This window comes from Anolis sagrei, chromosome 1 (assembly GCF_037176765.1).
Source record: "Anolis sagrei isolate rAnoSag1 chromosome 1, rAnoSag1.mat, whole genome shotgun sequence".
Taxonomy (NCBI): Eukaryota; Metazoa; Chordata; class Lepidosauria; order Squamata; family Dactyloidae; genus Anolis; species Anolis sagrei.
In genome coordinates this window covers 86,643,738-86,657,885 of record NC_090021.1, presented here as the reverse complement: position 1 = coordinate 86,657,885, position 14,148 = coordinate 86,643,738, and the positions used below count along the sequence as shown (strand labels likewise).

Here is a 14,148-nt window from a genome sequence, read left to right as displayed (position 1 = left end):
AAGCAGCCTATAAGATCCTGAAGATCTTGAGAAGCAGTGCTTCCCAGATGCTAACCTGCAGGTCAGCTAAACTCATGCTATTTAGTCAATATGCACACTCATCAAGTTGAAAGGGACCACATGGATAATCTGGTCCAAACTTTTATCACACAACTAAAGATTTGAGTGATGGCCACCAAAACTCTATTTGAAGACCTCTGAAGAAGCAGACTCACCATCCACACAGCCTATTCCATCGTGTAACAGTTCTTACTGTCAAAAAGGTCTGCCTATGGGTTATGTAAAATCTTCCTTCATATAATTTGAATTCATTGGTTCACATCCATGACTCTGGACAAGCAGGAAAAAAACTTGTTCCATGTTCTACATGATATCCCTTCTAACATTTAATGATGGCTGTCATCCAAGCTAAACATATCCAGCAATTCCTCATAAGGTTTGGTTTCCAGATCTTTTACCATCTTAGTTATTTTTCTCTGAACATGTTGCATTTCTTGAATTAAGGTGGCATGATAAACATCATTTTTGTTACCTATTTTTTGTGAACTTATTCCAGGATTAGCAACTACAGATCATTTTTCTTACCAAGTAAAAGTATAATCAAGAAAGGGAGGAAAAGTCTAGACAGGAAAAGAATATGTCTGGGAGATAGCAAATCTGTTCCAATAATTTAATTGCAAACAAACAATCACAGACATGTTGAACTGGCCATCAAATGCCAAAAGATATACTAGGTAAAAATATTTCATTGTTACTAAAAGCAATTTTAAAAACAAACAAAAAAAAACCCTTGAAAGTGCTAATGGAATCTAACAAGTCTTATGATAGTGACAGTCTTAGAAGCTTATTAAACTACCTAAATTAGTCTGAATTGACCACATCCCCTGACGAAGAATATCAGAAGTTCATCTATATTCATCTTGCTAACACAAACTGATCCAGTTCAATTAAAACCAATGAAAAGTCAGTGTATTTTAAAAACTGATTTAAATTTGCATTAATTTCAACTCAGTCCAACAGCACACTATTAATATTAATACAGGTGCATGGCTAATTAGCAAAACTGCTTCCTACAAAATATCCAGTTCTCAGTGCCTTATCTCTTTTTCACACATTCCACCATGACTAACAACCTAGTCGTTATTAAAGAAAACAACACCATTGTGTTCAAGATTTTGCAGTATTATTTTTGTTCTTCACCTTTTGGGGGCTGCAGCCACATTTTATGTTTTTGTCAGATTAATGACAATACAGACAGAAATAAACTTGAGTTTGAGGAGGTCCCATTAAGCTTGGGGTGGGGAGAGTATATACAGCAACTGGAAATACTATTAGGGAAGTGATACATTTTGTTCTAGTTCCAAAGTCCTAAAGATCACCAGAGTTTAATTCAGTGATTTAAGTCTCATATTCCATTAAAGCATAGCTTCTATTTGATGGTGGCAGTTTTTTGGACTCAAATATAATATGTCACAAAGAACTCATATTATTTGAGATACAGGAAAGGATTAATATTACTTGAAACTTATGGTTGTTGGTTTTTTTTTAAAGCATCTGCCTTGTTCTTTATGACAAATAGGTTTAATTATCTGATGATAATCATATGAGATCTTCTTGCTGAATTGCCAAGGCAGTTGTATTTTCATGGAAGGCTTACATGGCCAATTGAAAGGTTGCAATTTATCTTCATCAGAGAGGCATATTGTTAATAACTCCAAAATATTATGAATTCATGTTTAGAAAACTGACAGAATCCAGCAGTCGCATGAATAATCTCCATCACCAAGGCAACCATGCTGATTCTTCATTTGATGACAGAACAGTTTATTAAATTATTCTAAAAAGAGTATATATTTTTCAAAATGTATTTCATTAGCTAGCAAAGAAATAGGGCAGAAATTCCATAGCTTTTAGGCTGCTGTTTATACAATGGTTTCTAATTTTATTTCCTAAATTGTAGATATCACCTTTCCTCAAAATTATGATTATAGATACGTTAACATTGATCAAGTATTTTTTATATCCTTTAAGATAAAAAGCTGACCGAGCCTTTAAAAAATTGGCATTATGTGTTCCTTTTTAATTACGTAGATTTTATTTGGAATCTCCAAACTACAAGATAATGAATTTGAAAATTATGAAAATGTTGTTCACATTACTATAGATGTGGATGGATACCATTCTCTGAGTCATTGTCCAGGCTTAAAATGCAAAAGCAAGGAAAGCCTAAGTGGTGAATCGTGAAACATTAAGTTTATATGTGTTCATCACAGAATGAGTACAAATTAAGCATTATGAAGTCACTTTGGCTTCAATTGATTTCAAGGTAATTAAAGGTATTATGAGTCCTACCTGAACTACATGACAATATTTTCCCTCTCCTACATTTTCTGTACCTTCCTCACTCTGAGGATCTGGATTAAATTTGGCAAAGGATTACAAAGGGGCAGAGACAGGGACAATCTGCTTATTCCATTGGTAGACATCCGCTATTGGACATAATCCACGAGTATACATTTACCATTACATTGAATGAAACTGAAAAAAAGCTACCTTTGCATGAATTCTTATTTTTGAGCTCAAAGAGCCTGACATGGTTTTGCAATTACTGTTACATGCAATTTTGTCACACAAGCAATTTAATATTAAAGTTAATCCTTGAATAAAAAGAAGAAAAATTCCAAAACCCATGTGCCTTTGTAGGTATTTGAAATATATATTAATGATGAATAAAAGTGTGTATTTAAGAGCATCCTTTTGGGACCAGAGTCTGGGGAGAGCTTTGAACATCTAAAGAATAAAATTACACTCAAAATGGAGGAAGTAATAACTCTAAGACTAAAGCCACAGTGAAAAAAAAGAACTATGATTAAGACAGAGATTAATAAAAACTCAGAATTCAAGAAACTGAGAAGCTTCTGTATAACCAGGCAGGCAGCTAGAAGAAATATGTCACTCTTGTGGCCTAGACTGGAGTTCATTAATGGAACAAGGGTACAAAATCTTTTCAGCTAGAAATATAAAGTATTTTGGGAGTGACTGAAGACAATCATGATGATTGTGTAAATGCATGGAACTTTACAGGATCTTTGACCATAGAATATTTTAGTAGTATAAAAATCATATGGCTCTAAATCTTGCCAGTTCCAACTACAATATAGACACCAAATCAAGTTGTTGTTGTTTATTTATTTACTCACTTCCAACTCTTCGTAACCTCATGGACCAGCCCATGCCACAGCTCCCTGTTGGCCATCACCACCCTCAGCTCCTTCAGAGTCAAACCAGTCACTTCAAGGATGCTATCATCCATCTTGCCCTTGGTTGTCCCCTCTTCCCTTTTCCTTCCATTTTCCCCAGCATCATTGTCTTCTCCAGATTAGTTTAGTGTTTACACCTTTTTTCCTGGTTATTAATATTTAAAGTTTATTTTACTTAAGTGATATTTATCTTTACTGTTCTGATGTAGCACAAATCCTATGTAAAATCATACTATGTATTTTTGACATTAATATTGAAATCTGTACTTTCTGCATATAATTTCTGGGTTCTCATGATGTGTCCCACAAGGATGATAAAACATCAAATCATCTGGACATCCTCTGGGCAACGTCCTTGCAGATGGCCAATTCTCTCACACCAGAAGCGACTTGCAGTTTCTCAGGTCGCTCCTGACATGACAAAAAAAATGATGTGGCCAAAGTACTTCATCTTTGCCCCTAATATCCTTCCCTCTAATGAGTAGTCGGGCTTTATTTCCTGAAGTATGGACTGGTTGGATCTTCTCACGATCCATGGCACTCTCAGAATTTTCCTGCAGCACCACAGTTCAAAAGCACCTATCTTCCTTTGGGGGAGAGAATGGAACCTTGCGGGACCCCACAGGTCAAAGGCCAGGGGTCCGAGCAGGTGTCCTTCAGCTTCACCATCTGGGAACGACCCTCCAAGAAGGACTGGAGCCAAGACAGAGCTGTGCCCCCAAGACCCATCCCGGAGAGCAGTCCCAGAAGGATACCATGGTTGATGGTATTGAAAGCCGCTGAGATGTCCAAGAGAACCACCAGGGTCACACTCCCCCTGTCCAGCTCCCTGCAGAGGTCATCCACCAAGGCGACCAAAGCTATCGTGGTACCATGACCAGGCCTAAAGCCAGACTGTGACTGGTCCAGGTAATCAGTGTCGTCTAGGAATCCCTGGAGCTGAGAGGCGACCACCCGCTCTAACACCTTGCCCAAAAAAGGGAGGTTGGAGATTGATCTGTAGTTGTTCAAGACCAAAGAGTCAAGGGAGGCCTTTTACAGGAGTGGTCTAATCACAGCTTGTTTCAAACCAGAAGGAAATGTCCCCTGCTCCAAGGAAGCATTAATGATCAATACAAACCAATCAATCAACCCACCTCTAGCCAATTTAATTAGCCAAGAAGGGCAAGGGTCCAGAGCTGACGTGGACACCCTCACAGCCCCAAGAACCCCCTCCATATCATCAGGATGAACAAACTGGAAAGAATCCCACAAAACCGGACACGCAGATGCTTTGGTCACCTCCTTTGGTACTGTATTTAAGCTGGTGTCTAGCTCGAGGCATATCCGAGTGACTTTGTCAGCAAAATGGTGCGTGAAATCACAGCACTGAGCAGTCAGGTCGTCGATGACCTCCTCCATCCCAGGGGGGTGGAGGAGCTCCCAATAACCCAAAACAGCTCAGAAGGTCTATTGGATGCAGATGCTATGCAGGCGGTCAAGAAGGTCTCATTGGATGTCCATATAGTCACGGTATAGGCCCTAATTGAGGCTCTAGACCGTGCTCGGTCGGAGACACCCCGAGATTTCCTCCAGATGCATTCCAGTCTCCATCCGCTTCATCTCCGCCAACTCTTCAGAGAACCAAGGAGATGGCGTGACTCTGCGCAGTGAGAGGGGACATTTGGAAATGATCGTGTCCATCACCCTGGCCATCTCGCTGTTATAGCAATCAACCAGGGCATCGACGGGATCGCCAGCCTCCATGACAGGAAGAGCCCCAAGATTCCTCAGGAATCCATTCGGATCCATCAGTCTCCTGGGGCAGACCATCTTAATTGGTCCACCACCCCTGCGGAGGTTTGAGGTCACAGCAAGTCTAAAACCGATCAGATGATGGTCAGACCATGACAATGGAGGAATATTTTGCTCTTCCACCCTGACCACTCCGCTGTCCACAGTAAAAACTAGGTCAAGTGTATGTCCAGTCTAATGGGTGGGTCCAGATATGACTTGTGATAGCCCCATGATCATCATGGCAACCATGAAATCTTGAGCCACTCCTGCTAAGATGGTCTCTGCATGAATGTTAAAGTCCCCCAATACAATCAAATGTTGGGAGACCAGGGCCGAATTAGAGACCACATCTGCTAGCTCTGGCAGGGAGACTGCTGTGTCATGGGGTGGATGGTACACCAGCAGAATCCCCAAGCTATCACAGGTTTCCACCCTCAGGTGGACACACTCAAACCCAGGAGACTGTGGAACAGTGCATCTGATCACAGAGATGGACTGTCGAAAGACTACTGTGACCCCTACTCCCCGCCCACCGGGCCTAGTCTGCTGGTGCACCCCAAAGCCAGGTGGGCACAGCTGGGTGAAATTTACCCCACCCAGCTCGTCCAGCCAGGTCTCGGTGATGCAAGCCAGGTCCACCCCTCTTCAGATTGTTTCCTTTCTCGTGTTATATCATCATATTGTTATAGCATATCATACCGTATTGCCTTCATAGTGCCATTATGGCAATTTTAAAAAAAATAGGAAAACTAATAAAGGGCTGAGAACAAAACTCAGGCCTGTAATGACCAGATTAATGCAGACAAAACCATTTGGTGCATACAGAAAAATATGGACGGTTCAGGAATGAGGTGAGAAACACTAAGCCCACGTATTTAGCAAGCTGTGATGGGAATCTTTTCCAGCTAACTGTTGTCCACTTTCTCTAATTACCAAAGTATTGGGATCAACAAGTGGCAATGATGCCTTTGCAGCCTAATTAGCAAGAGCTTTTTGTGGTTTTAACTACAGATTAACTAGACTTTTTCTCTGCTTACTTGCTGCTTTGAAGTGTTGTCTCCTCCTAGTGCAGGACACAAATTCATATGTACCCACAATTCAGATTAAATACAGATTCCCCCCCCCCTCCAAATTTGGTTACCAAGACTACAATCAACTCTCTTTTGGCATTCTTCTGCCTTTCTGTGTCTCTCATTTGTTGTCATCACTGGTCTTTTTACTACATTATTAAGGTGATAATTATTCAAAAAGTTTAGGTGGTCTAAACAAATGGCTAGTGTACAAACACACAATGCGGCTGCAAGCTATGTGCTGTAGACATAAAATGTATGCTGTTGACCTCAATATGAAGCCTGATGGTCAATCAATCAATGCTCTGCCTAGATTTAAGCAAATTAAGTAGGTAGGAGGCTTGCTTTCTGACTGAGCATATGAACATTTCCCAGTTTGTAAGGATTGTGGTAAAAGAAAAAAAAAGATGTGTAAAGTTAAATTGAGAAATATGTGGAAGAGTGGGAAATGTCTTTAACATAGAAAGAAATTAAGAAACAGAATGTACAAGAGAAGTATGTGTGAAAATACATAGAGTGCATATCTTGCTTTGGTAGATGCACTGTTTGTAAACAAATGTATTTAGAGCTAGCTATATCAAATATGCCCATTGACCTGGCATGTTGTCAGTAGACCTAGATTCATGAAACATTTAAAAAAGAATCTTTTATCCCACTAGCAGAAGATCAGGTTAAACTAATACTGTTTATCTGGGATCTCAATTAATATAATTTCAATAAAGTAAGTCAACAAAGAAGCATAAAGTCAGAATAGTTGTTTGGACACACATACCCTAAAATCGTTTATTTTAATGGAAGTAATATTTCCTTTCAGCTGATCTATAATCTTCTCCACAAGATACAATCTTCCCTCTATTGCATATGTATAACTGATTGATTACCTTCATTTTCTTGCTATTTGGCTTTGAAGAAGATACAATATAATGAAACCAACTACAGGTGACCAAAGCTTGGGCTCAATAGATGCTTCAATATAGCTCTACCATATAATGCTAATTTCATGCCATTTGTTTTGTGTTCCATGCCAAACATAGGATCATGTCTAAGACTCTTAAATATTATAAAATAATTTGTGCAGCGGTCCTGAAACCAGCATTATTTTCCCACAGCCCCGCAACCCAAAAATTATTTATTTAGATCCACTGCGAAGTCAGGGGGAGCACTCCAGCAGTTCTGTGTTTACCAAAAGGTAACAAAAATAGGTTCATTTTATATTGTTTGCAGGAAATTGCAATACAGACTTAGCATAGATTAGGGTTTTACTACTGAGAATTTTAAGTAATTTTCCCACTGGGGTGTAGCTCTATTGAAGCCCTCAGAGATGAAAATACTAACCTAGGCTAAGCAAACACATTTCTTCTTTCCCATGCCAGCAGGTGTTTTGATTTGGGAGATATTATTTTTGATTATTTCTTTGTTGGGCAATAAAGCAAAACTGGGAATCCTGCTGGAAGTACTTTTAAGATCATTTCCCATTGTATGTTGCTGGCAAACAGCAAACATTATAGCTTCCCACAGTACCAGTGAGGGAAAATCCTGGTTGTTTTTCAGACAATGAAAGGAGTTTTTTTTTTCAAATCCACATGGCTCCCTTGGCATCCCTAAAAACATGCAGAAAAGTACCAGTGGGTATCCCGGAGGCATCTAGCTAGCCATTGCTGAAAACTGAAGGCAGGGACAAATTGCAGTTTGATGTAATCTAGCCAGGTTCTTACAATTTTTTCGGAGGTTTACATGTTTATCACACTATCTGTGCACATGCTGTTTTGCCTCAAGATATATACATTGAACACTTTTAGTCTCAGGAGGTGATCTGAAATGTGTTTCCCTGCCATATCCACATATAGACAGTAGATCATCACCAACAGATACAAAAGCACCAACAGTTTGTTGAGTGAGTCCTACATGGTTTTAGCATGTCAGTAAACAGCACATTCTCAGCATAGTTTTGCACAGATAGCCTCTTGGCTAAGATAATTTTGAATCTTTCCACAGCTTCACAATATCCAGGTGACATGACTTCTTCCACCACACAAATTATTTTCCACACCTTCCCTTTTACATAATTGCAAGTTGGACCAGGAATGGTGGCAGTATCATTCAGCAGAGAATGTAGGGCATAAATGTATTTTCCTCTTACTCTTCTTTTTCCATTGCTTTGAAAATTTAAAGGGCTGCAGCTCTTTTAGTCTTCTTGATTAGGGGTAGGAAGGAATAATTTTGGATGCACAGTTTATAATGCAAGTATATGCTTTGCACCTCCAGAAACTACCAGCAGGATGAAATGTACTGCCTTGCAAATTCAAATATCAGTTGTTGTTGTTCATTCATTCAGTCATTTCTGACTCTTCGTGATTTCATGGGCCAGTCCATGCCAGAGCTCCCTATCGGTCGTCACCACCCCCAGCTCCTTCAAAGGCAATTCAGTCACTTCAAGGATATCATCCATCCATCTTGCCCTTGGTCGGCCCCTCTTCCTTTGCTTCCATTTTCCCCAGCATCATTGTCTTCTCTAAGCTTTCCTTTCTTCTCATGATGTGGCCAAAGTACTTCATCTTGGCCTCTACTATTCTTCCCTCCAGTCAGGCTTTATTTCTTGAAGTATGGACTGGTTGGATCTTCTCTCTGTCCAAGGCACTCTCAGAACTTTCCTCCAGCACCACAGTTCAAAAGCATCTATCTTCCTTCGCTCAGCCTTCCCTATGGTCAAGCTCTCACATCCGTAGGTGACTATGGGTAATACCATTGCTTTAACTATGCGGATCTTTGTTGCCAGTGTGATGCCTCTACTCTTCACTATTTTATCAAGATTGGCCAAATATCAGTAAGATTGCAATACTTTTAAAAATTGTAATGAGTAGAAAACCACATGTAAACTAAAAATGTGTTCACAACACTACATTGCAGAACTGTGCACAAACTTTCAGTCAACCTCCAGTAGTGATGGGATTCAAAAAATACCCTCCAATGTAGATAATAAATTAAAACTAGCTCATGTCACACATTTAACTATCACCCATGCTGTTTTAAATGCTATCAGTAACTCTTCTTTGAGCAGTACCCTGAAATAGATGACTTTCCAGTATGGCTGTTTCAGAATGAGTATTTTATGCATTCTATAAACACGCTGAACTAATAATGTAGACACATCACTTTGTATTATTAGATATTTCTGAGAAATCTTCATAGGTTTCTGAAAGGGTTTAGATATCCCTAAGCACAATTACTGCTATACTCGAATTTTGTATGAATAAACAATCTTATCACATGGTTTTCAAGGCATGCAGCCAGGCTACTTCTATCCAAAAGAGTTTGTCCCTGATGCACCATTGTTAAAAGTTTGCCATCATCCTCTACAACATTTCTACTTAAACTGTGAGTCCCAACCCCAAATAGAGTCTCTTTAGCTCAATGTTTGTGTCAGGAAAACTGGTTTCTGAATGTCACCCATTTACACAAATCTGTTAGTAACAATGTGCAGTGTTTACAGTGGACTCAGCAGGGTCCTCCTGGACTCCGTGTTGAACCTGAAGGCTCAGGTATCTTCAGTGGCCAGGAGGGCTTTTGCATAATAAAAACTTGTGTGCCAACAGTGCCCATTCCTTGAGAAGCCAGATCAGGCCATGACGGTACATGTCTTAGTTATACCCCATCTAGATCACTCTAATGCACTCTACATGGAGCTGCCTTTGAAGAGCTATCCAAAGAGCTGCAGCCAGGTTGCTAACTGGGGTTGGCTACAGGAAGCAGACAACCCCCCTGTTGCAGAAGCTCCAATGGCTACCAGTTTGTTTCTGGGCACAATTCAAATTGCTGGCTATTGACTTTTAAAGCCCAAGATGGCTCAGGTTCAGGTATTTATTTATTTATTTATTTATTTCTGGTACTTCTACCAGGCTCAGGGCGGCTTACAAAAAGGCAGAATTCGATGCCTACACAAGATATATATACATATAAAAGAGCAGTTAAAACAATTGGCAAATTAAAATAATCAATACATAACACAATCAGTAAAGACTAATCTCATGTTCAGCGTTCAGAGTTCCATAGTTCCATTCCGTTTTGTCAGTTCCATCGTCAAGTCCTTTCTTTAGCTGCCAGAATGTCCAAATGCCTAGTCCCAAATCCAAGTTTTCAATTTTTTCTAAATGAAAGGAGGGATGTTGTTGATCTAATCTCCCCGGGGAGTGAGTTCCACAGGTGAGGGGCCACCACTGAGAAGGCCCTGCTCCTCGTCCCCGCCAATCTCACTTGTGATAGAGGCGGGGTCGAGAGCAGGGCCTCCCCAGAAGATCTTAGATTTCGAGGTGGGACGTAGAGGGAGATACGTTCGGCTGATGATATCTCCTTGTACGAACCTGTCTGGACCATGATATCTTCAAGAGAGGCCCTTCTCATGTTCCCACCTCCATCTCAAGCTCAGTTGTTGGAAATGAGAGAGCGGGCTTTCCTTTTCAGTGGCTGCCTCTCGGCTTTGGAACTCCCTGTCCAGGGAAGCCAAAATGGCCCCTTCCCTGCTGTTTTTCCGGTGGCAGGCTAAAACCTTTTTATTCAAACAGATTTTTAAAGACTAAGGTTTTAAGATCATGTCAGGGGATGCTGTGTTTTTTAGCTTTGTTGATGTTTTTATGGATTTTAAGTGTATATTTTAATACCATTTATATTTATCAGTAATTCTGTTTTAATGCTTGTATATTTGTAGATTTTAATCTGTATTGAAAAGCTTTTAATGTAAGCTGCTTTGAGTCCCCTTGTTGGAGAGAAAAGCGAGGTATAAATACTAATAATATGAATATAATAACAGTAACAATATGCTTCAGCTATACCCAACAAAAAGGAATATCAGCTTGTAAATGCTGATTTATTATCAGTAAATATCTGATTTTATAACTATTTCATATATCCATATACCTGCTGTCACATAAAAATTTCCTCAGGCAGAAAGGGGTCATGCGTGGAAAAAGTATGAACCCCTGCTTAATAACACCTTAAAGCTATCACTAGCTCTTGGTCACCGGCCTTTTAAGGAGAGTTCAATTTTACCCAAAAATTGTTTAACCTCTATTTCCCTGCCCAGCTGAACCATCTATAAACAGCAACTCTATCTTATCTGGAGATAAGATTCAAACTCTGATATATTCAAACCATGTTGTATTCAACAGCTGATCTCAAAGACTGTATAGGGATGGGAATAATGGAATTATCAAATTTTCATTGGCTACAACTCGGAGCTTTTCTCCTTATTGGTATTGCTGACAATGGCTCCTGGCCATTGTACTCCATCATCCGGAGTGCTGCATGATGCTCACATCTGGTATAGAGGAAGAGAGCAATGGATGTAGCCAGAGTGAAATATTTGATCCCATGCCATTTTTAAAACTGCAGTCATTTGTTCAACACTGGCAATCTAGGGGAAATGCAATTGTAAGATTTAACTGCATTCATAAGGTAGTTTGAATCCACCAAGGCCATTGTTTACACCAGGGTCCAAGAACTGCACATCCCCTCTAATTTACTTCTTGTAACACTGTATATTTTTTCTTGCTATTGCATTTTAAAGTTGAATTTAGTTAAATCATATTGCAGAAACTTAAATCTTGAAATTGAACATTTATAAATTTTGTTTAGGCATCCAAAGACAAGTAGCAGGAATAGTTACCAGAGCACTGAGAACACAGTACATATGAGTTCTAATTGGAAATAATTTTCATTGTCTCACTCTGCAATATCAGAAATTTTGGGAATTCAGGAACATTTCATTGACAGGAAGAGTTCTTATTTGGGGAAGACTGCCTTTATTTTGCCCACTCTGGTAGTACATACAATCATACAGTTGGATGAGACCACAAGGGCCATCCAGTCTTTGCCAATATCTTTGCCTTATTCTAAATTTGAAATAAAGTTCTTCTGAATGTGGATACAATCACGGATATAAGTAATTTCTTCTAAGTCATGGTCCCATTCCACATACTGAACCTTTATATATTATTTTTTTTCAAAAAAAACCTGAAGTATGCCTGAGAAATAAGTTTGAAAACTTAAAAGACAGACACATATTTATTTTTTCATGTAATGTATCGAGTTTTAGTTCTCAGCATTTTCTGGGATGTCAGCAACTATCAAAACTGGATGTTGAATAATTGCAGGAAGATGAGTCCTGTCATATCTCTCTCTTATTGACTTGATGGATAGATTTTTTCTCATGCTTTGGATCATAACTACTAGGGGTATGCAAAATGGCACAGAATTCCATTCTGTTTTTGTGTGCCTTCCTCCCCTGTTGTTTTTGGAAAGATTTCTCCTGAAACGGAAACTGAACTTGGCGTTCTGAATTATGAATCCAAATGGCCTCCCTCCTAATCTCCTGGTACCTTCTGAAAAACAGAATAGGGGGCACTCAAAATTCAAAATGAAAACAGAATGAAAGCAGAAATTTGCACTACTGCTGTGTTTCTTGGGAGAGAAAAAGTCTCTCCTCCATGCCGACACTGGTGGTGTTTTAAATTAAAATTTTGAAATTTTCTGTTTTCTCATACCTCACAGCTATCAATCTGTGTTAGTTGATTGCAACTTCCATATTGCATCTGCTCATTGTCTGGAGCACATAGTAGTTTTGTTAACAGATCTGACTCCATGTGGGGTCAGCAGCAAATTGATGGTTTTGCTTTACGGTGCTGTTTTTTTACTAAATGTTTTGATCTCTCCAGAGCCATATTCTATAAACTGCAGTGTGGTCTAGATTTAGAAGCACTTTTCTAGACTTTCTTTCTACCTACTTTGATCTCATAATACCAATTAGATCCTTGACTCTGGTACAAAGTGAGTTGGGGAAAATGTGTTAAAGTAGAAAGATACTGTCAGAACATAGGCTTCTGATAACAGACATGCTACAAAACCTGTGATGAAAATATTTTTTTTCAATATTGTATCTGCTTTTAATGTATTTTTGGGTTCTTAATTTGGAAAAACACAATCAAAATGTCATACCACTCAGTTCTTTCACACATTTCTTTACTAATCTCATTTATAATTTAATTAAAACACATCTGACTACATAGAAAATCAAATCAAGTTGTGGAAAAAAAAACTTTGTAATGAGCAAATCTGAAGTCATTTTAAAAAATGTAGAATGCCAATTTCCTATAAAAGCAGCATACATTTAAAAAGTATGATCCCCATTTTTACATTTTATATTTGTATCTAGACCACCACTGGATATAATTCAGTATACTTTGCCCCAGTATACTTCAGATACTAATCTAAAGAGTCATGGATCCTTATGATTGGCCATAACAAAACAAGAAAGCTATCTCAAAATGACCAATGTTATAAAGGTGCACAGCAGAATAGTTATGCACTTCAGAATTCTTCCAAATAAAATTGTACATGTTTTAACATAAAAGTGCTTTCAACAAAGATTCACAAAACGCCTTCCAGTGAGAAGTAGTTAAGAGAGACAGCAAGCCCTCTATTACAAACCATGGTAAAAGCAATTCACATTCTTTTAAAAGCACACTGCCATATGGAGATATAAAAAGAAAATCAGCTAAACTCTGAAAGCACTAAATATGTAAATGGGGATATTCTTCAGAGGGAAGTGAATGGAATAACTAATTACCCAAATGGTGCCAAGATCAGCCATACTGGCAAACTTATAAAGCCCCCAGGTTTTCAGGAGAGAGTTAAGTTATTCTAGTGCTTGTATTTTAAATAGTTCTGCCACTTGAAAGAGGATTTCTTTTAATTGGCTGGGTTAACCATTTCCCAAAATATTAATATTGCCAAAATAAAATCTGACTATTGTCACCCTGAGTTTTATTTAAAGTTTATTGTAGGGAATAAGAATTTCTAAGAGCAGGGAGAGAACAGGACAATGTCAACAAAATCCCAACATGTCCTGTATAGGTGTGTGTGACATATTTAAGGTAAAGTATCCAATTAGGCAGTAGAATTCTTATAACTGAGATTTCTATCCTAGGGATGCTCAGATTTGCAACATAAATGAAACTATATCTCCTACATCATGCTGGTGAAGCATAATT

At 38.8% G+C, this 14,148-nt stretch overlaps 1 protein-coding gene across 3 annotated transcripts in view; it reads right to left on the bottom strand.

Annotated features, from left to right (window-relative positions):
• Window positions 1-14,148, bottom strand: part of TRDN (triadin) — a 124,721-nt gene that overhangs the window by 63,836 nt on the left and 46,737 nt on the right. The window lies entirely within an intron of this gene.